Source organism: Pinus tabuliformis, chromosome J (assembly GCF_031772625.1).
Source record: "Pinus tabuliformis cultivar Carrire ecotype Pingquan chromosome J, CPIR1, whole genome shotgun sequence".
NCBI lineage: Eukaryota > Viridiplantae > Streptophyta > Pinopsida > Pinales > Pinaceae > Pinus > Pinus tabuliformis.
Window position 1 is genome coordinate 791119500 of NC_142295.1, and position 6780 is coordinate 791126279.

The following is a 6780-nucleotide window of genomic DNA, read 5'->3' on the forward strand; positions in this document are numbered from 1 at the left end:
AAGCCTCTGGCGATTGATCTCCTCTGCCCATTCCTCCTGATCCAATGGCCCTCGTTCACGATCACCATAGTTCATCCTCGGCTGCTTGACCGTTGATCCACACCATCCAACGACCCCCGTACCCCACTTCCCACCAATCACCCGGGGAGGAAATTTGTTGGCTTTGTCAATGTTTTTGACAATCGGACAGTTGAACTGAAATAACAGAATGCATGGCCGAAAGGGGAAAAAACAACAGCACGATGCAACCGAACCAACAAAAATGATCATGGAACATCGCTGGCACAAGTGAACCACCTGAAAACACGGCGAAATTACCAGAATTTGATTACCGTGTTTGTTAGAAATAGAGCTCTCTGAGCTCATGTTTGTCTAGTTATGGCATCAAGTAGTTAGAAGACAAAGGGGATAGATTAAGACATCTCGAGCCTCAGAGAGTTCGAGAGTATTGTAAAAAGCCTATAAATGGCTGAAAGTTCGAAGTAATAGGGGTTCAACTTTTGGAGACTATGGATATTCTATTCCTCCTAGCGTCTCATCTTCATTCCAGTAATACAAGCTTCTTTTGTTGTTACATGTTCAATTGTCATCTTCCCCTCTGTTCTAAGCTTGCACTTGAATAGGTTATTCATGTTTTCTTCTATTTCTAATGCCAGATAACTATCATCTTATCTCCGCGTTGATAAATTAGATTTGCAAGCTTCATTTACTTTCTGTAGCTAGCCATTCATATGCATTTATGTATGTATCTGCTGGTATAGTCAAGATTCTCCATCTATTCATTGAATCTATAAACTATTGAGAATTAGTGGTCAAAGGTCTTGTCAAGCTGAGGGTGTTCATGCATGTCTTGAGTGAAAATAGAGTTAAAACACTCATCTGACTTGATCCAAACCCCAATCCATTCTAATATAGTTCAGAGAACGATATTGAAGATTTATATGTTACTAGGCATCTCCGAGCTACAACCTAGGAGAGTTTCCTGGAGTGATAACAAGACACACCCAAAGAGTGTTCTTGAAACTTTGCCAAATTAATTTTGTGATTTGGAAAGCTAAAGCACCTCAAAGGGAGTGATTTTGAAATTTTCTACATGACAATGATAGAATCTTTATCTCTCTTTTGCTCTACAACTAAATAAAACCAGTTGGAAAAGTAGATAGGATAAAAATGAAGAAACTAATAATAATCACATATGGATATTGGGTAAAATTGGAAAATTGTGATAGTTTTAAAAAGAATTATGCATCCGTTTAAATACGCCAGAATAATACCATGGGTTAAAATTATTAATTTTATTTGCTATTTTATTTTTTATTTTTTTTAAATATAATTTGACCCAATCAAAATGTTAAACATGACACCACATTACAAAATTTTAAATAGGATAGGACAAGACATTATAACATCTCTACCACACTAGGTTGGAGAGCACCTCTAGGTGCAATAAGTCCAAAAAAATTAATAAAATTTAAACCCAATATTTATTGTTATATACATACTACCTCAACAGATATAAGTCGTATAATTAAATAAAGTTTTATATTGCAACCATGTGACTAATTCATTCGAAAGACCACCTTGTTACTCTAATTAGATTTTTTTTTTGTCAGTCAAAAGAACTGCATTATATTATCATCAATGAAATCCAGAGTACAAAAATGGGTTGCATGACCCCCTTAACATCAAGAAAGACAGAGGGGAGAGAAAGGGGTTCCAGATATAACAAAAGATGCAACTAGATAACCAATATTTTCAATAGGCTTACGACTACATAACAAAAAAATGACAAAAAATATCAAGAACCTGAGATAATCATATCATGGAGGGTGGAGGGGTGGAAGTCCAGGGGGACCTGCTGGGAAGCCAACCTGTTCATGCATATGGAAATGGGCATGTGCCACTCAGGCCTCCAAGTCACACAAACAATCATTGAGGCGTCTTTGATTGCAGCTAATACTCTCGAGCAACTCCAAAATCTCATTGAGGAAAAATTGAATGTCATTAAAGTAGGCCACCAATTCGTTTCGATCTTCATAACAATGCTCTCTTATAATGTCTTGGTTGGCCTGGATGCCTCTCAACTAATTTGCAATGGTTTCTAGTGAGGTTGGAGCCTCCGCTCTACCTGGCTAGCACTCACGAGCCTGAGTGACCTCATTCGTTGGTTCTTCGCTGACCGAATCCTCCGAAGTTGAGCTCGACTCCATAATTTGTCATCTCACCTGGCCCTGATGCCCTCCTCCACAACGAGGACACCCATGCTGCTGAGGGATGATTGACCACTCTAGAATATAGCTAACCGGAATGAGCAAGGGGGATACAACCTCCTAGGAGGAACCAACCACCTACACACGCCCGAGCAACCATGAACAATCTTGCACACTCCTCGCTTTGGCCTTACAACTCTGACCAAGCCATGCCACCCAACGAATTTGTACAAGTACCACGATGTTGAAGCCCTTGGGTGTCCCTCTTCCTCTTTCAGTCCACAACCTTAACAGGGGAAGGCTAGTCATAGGCTCTGCCCAAAAGCACACAACCATACTCCCAACGACTCGCTCAATTCCTCAATATAAGCAACCAGAAGACATAAAAACAAGGGAATTATAAACTTCCCCACTACCAGAAACACCCCCTCCTTCGCAAAATTTTCCAAAGGGCCTCAGAAAAAGCAGGTGCCACCGAAGACCTTAATTGTCTGTAAGAAAATTAACTTCAGAAATAAAATGTAACCATAGACAAGGCCATGCCCGCCAGAGGCAACAGATCTTCAGGACAATGTCTGGTTGATACAGGAGGAGATTGATGGTACCCACCATCAATATTACCACAGACCGTTTATAGAACAAGGACAAATTGGGCTTTAAGCCCATGTTTTTTGTAGTGCTCATTGTAAAAACATGTTTTATTTTTTTATCTATCAGTCGGCTGTAGAAACAGTTCTTGTATAGACAAACATAGTACTCTCTCTGTATAGAGAAGATATATATATTTTTGCTTCTTTTTCCCTCTAGCTGATGAGGGTAGTTTTGGTATAACACTGACTCCAGACTCCTTGCGAGGAGATTCACCACTCAGCAGTTTAAGTTTTTGTAAACAGACTTATATGTCTCCTGATAAGGCAAGTAATGCCTCCATATGCATATGCCTCGGCATCTACAAAATGTAATTTCTTAAGTTAATAGAAATTACGACTTTTTCCAAGGGAAAAAAAAGGCCATGCCCGCCACCGGGAAATGGGTAGCATTGACTTACTAACGACCACCAACAACCACAACACAGGGAAAGACCTTAACTAGATATAAAAAATAACTTGGAAATTGTCAAGTACCCATCAGCTTAGAGTAACCCTCCTTCGGTGACACCCGGGGTTCCACCTTGCATAACAAAACTGAAAGCACCAGAGAGGAAAGGAACCTTCAAACGAACTGAGATCCCATATGAATGCACAAAAGCCCATTAAAGAAGCCACAATACTAGAGTCCATGCATTCCACCGAGGTCCAACTACCCCATGGCCCTGGCAAGCTCGCTCGGCCTTTAACACTCTCGTCTTCCACCCTACACATAGAGTTCACTGCCCATAATACAACAACTACTACATTGTCATCTCTACAGATTATAACAATCAGAGGCAGGTCTGGAGACTTCGATCGACTGCCACCCCATCTCATCACCTTATACTTTGTAAATCCTTCACCTACGACGTGCCTCGTGAGGCAAACTCCGAGGAGGTTTGACCAAGTGTTGGTACACCTCCTCCATTAAGGTTACTCTCACTAGAATATTAGAAACATGAAAACAATATTTTTTTTTATTACGAGTAATTGAATGAATGCCTTAGAATCTACTCCCTACTCCTAAGATGTATAATTACATAGATCAATGAAAATGACTAGTAAAAAAATATCACTTATTTTATCTCTAGTTTTCATTTGTATTGTAGTTTATCCTTATACTTTGAAATTTGATTATGAGTTTTGAGTTTTCTTAGAAAAGAGATTACTTTGCAAAATAATGTCATAATTTTGTCTTTTATGGTTAATTTTTATCTTGTTTTCAAAATATTTTGTCTCATAAAGGTGATTAAGTTTTTTTATAATCAAAATTTATTTTCGAAATATTATTTAAGGTTTATGTCGAGTTCTCTCTTATATCTCATTCAAGAATACTTATATATATATATAATTTCCAAAACTTCCTTTTTACTAGATTTTAAGTTTTTCTCTTTAAATTTCTTTTAATATATACAATTTTGCCCACTTTCTTATTTTATTGTTACACATTTTATCCTACTCTAGTTTTGACTCTCTAACTTCTTAAGAAAAAACACATGCTCTTAACCATTAAATCCACTCAAATTATACATTGTATGTGTCCACCTCATTATTCCATTGCTTTAAACATGGAGGGAGAGTTTCTTAACTTTGCCCTTTAAGAATATCCAATCTAATTAGACAATGTTTTGAAATTTTTCCTTTTCGTATTGCATTTTCCACTCATAATTTGGTTCTATTAATTTTAACATGCCAAAAAATTATTAAGCCTTTTAACTTTATTGTGTCAAAAGTAGTAAAATATTTTACAACATAGTATAGAGAAGATGTTGTCATATAACATAACATAACATTCCATAACAACAAAATTAAAATAAATAATTATAACATAACATAACATTCCATAACAACAAAATTAAAATAAATAATTATAACATAACATAACATTCCATAACAACAAAATTAAAATAAATAATTATATACTTGTAAATATGACATTACATTAAAAAAATAATAAAATGAAAATAAATAACCTTACACAAAAGGTATTTTTGAGTAGAGAGACTTATTATACAGCCCAATATGATGTGTAAAAGTGTCTGTCCTTCATTAAAATTGAAATTTTACTCATGTCTCCACCAAAATAAAAATTTTAAAAAATCTAAAAATTAAAAAAATTAAATAACTATACAAAACATTTAAATAATGTAAACTCATAAAAAAAATTTAGACAAAAAAAATAGATCTACTCAACTCATACTCAATCTTTATTAAAATTAGATCTACTTGACTCATGCTAAATCTTTATTTCTGAACCATATTAATTCGAGCTCTTAATTCTCAAACGATATGAAACTCAATTTAACCGAGAACCAAAAAAAAATTACAACAATCACAACTTATTACTAATAATATTTTTGATAATCACACGCTCTTTTTTGAAAGCGCACCTCTAGGTTGGGTGGACACTCCGGATTCTTCCCATTGATCAGTGGTAGATCTTAGATTGGCTCAGCCTCCAACGAACAATAAACCATAGCAATGGGTTTGCTATGGTCCATTCCGTCATACGGGATTTTATATTACGTGACTGGAGCAGATCTTAGATTGGCTCAGCCTCCAACGAACAATAAACCATAGCAATGGGTTTGCTATGGTCCATTCCGTCATACGGGATTTTATATTACGTGACTGGAGCCAACCTTTTATAGACGGCATGTTGGATGGCCAAGATTCCGAAGCGGAGCAAAGGGGCCAAACCAAATTGCAAACAAGGCAGTTATGGTCTGTCTAATATTTCAATGAAAACCTTTGAAGATGAAATTTATTGTGTGCTGGTTCTATTGTTTAGTGGTTAGCACTCTGGACTTTGAATCCAGCGACCTGGGTTCGAATCCCGGTAGGACTTTTTCCATTTGTCATTTCATTTTTATTCGACGACCCTCTGTTCCGCATTGAGCTGGATGAGTATATCTTCGTACAATTAATATATAACATAGTGTAAATCTAGTTATATATATATATTTTTCATCTTTTTTTATTCAACCAACCAACATCTGTTCCGCATTGAGTTGGATGAGTATATTTTGGTATAATTAATACGTGTTAATTTAGTTTTATATATATATACAAAAATATATTTTATTATTTATGGAAAAGCATTTTGATATAATTAATATATAACATAATGTAAATCTAGTTATATATATATATTTTTATTTACTTTTGATCAAATAAAAATAATAAAATATATAATATAGAGTACATTTTAGCACAATTAATATATAGCATAGGGTAAATCTAAATTTTAGTTCCATACATTTAAAGCATATTGTTCTTTAGCTTAGTGTATTAATGTGTGGAAAAATATGCTTTAGCTTAGTGTATTAATGTGTGGAAGAGATGTTACAGTGTATTAATCTTATATATATTTTATTTAGTTTTTGTTGTATTATTTTTATTTGACTAATTTTTTTTCAATAGTGAGTTCAATGAGTATATTTTAGTGCAATTAATATATAATATAAGAGTATATTTGAGTTGGATACATATTTGAGCTAGATACAGTTTGGGTGGGCTTAATGGTTAAGAGCATGTATTTCCTCTTAAAGGGTCACTGGGGTAGAGTATGTATACCTTCATAGGCTTAGCAATTAAATCACTGCGTGGAGGTGGGTCCCTTATCTCACAAACAAAGAGATCTCATACACCAATGTGATGCCTAGCTTGGTTGTGACCTTAAAATTATATATATATATATATATATATATATATATATATATATATATATATAGATATATATATAATTTTATTTTATGTTGATTAAATAAAAATAATAAAATAAAATGAAATGAAATGAATCCAACGAACTAGGTTTGAATCCCGGTAAGACCTTTTCGATCTTTGATCATGTGCCTTTAGCTCAATGTATCGGATAATTCAATACCTTTAAAGCATATTGTTCATCCAACTCAGTGTGTCGGAGAGATATTAATCTTATA

General features: G+C 34.6%; 1 non-coding gene across 1 annotated transcript; it reads left to right on the plus strand.

Moving 5' to 3' along the window:
• Positions 1–5615: 5615 nt before the first annotated feature.
• On the plus strand, positions 5616–5687 carry TRNAQ-UUG (transfer RNA glutamine (anticodon UUG)). The gene has a single exon. It is a non-coding gene; the product is annotated as a tRNA-Gln (tRNA).
• The last annotated feature ends 1093 nt before the right edge of the window (positions 5688–6780 follow it).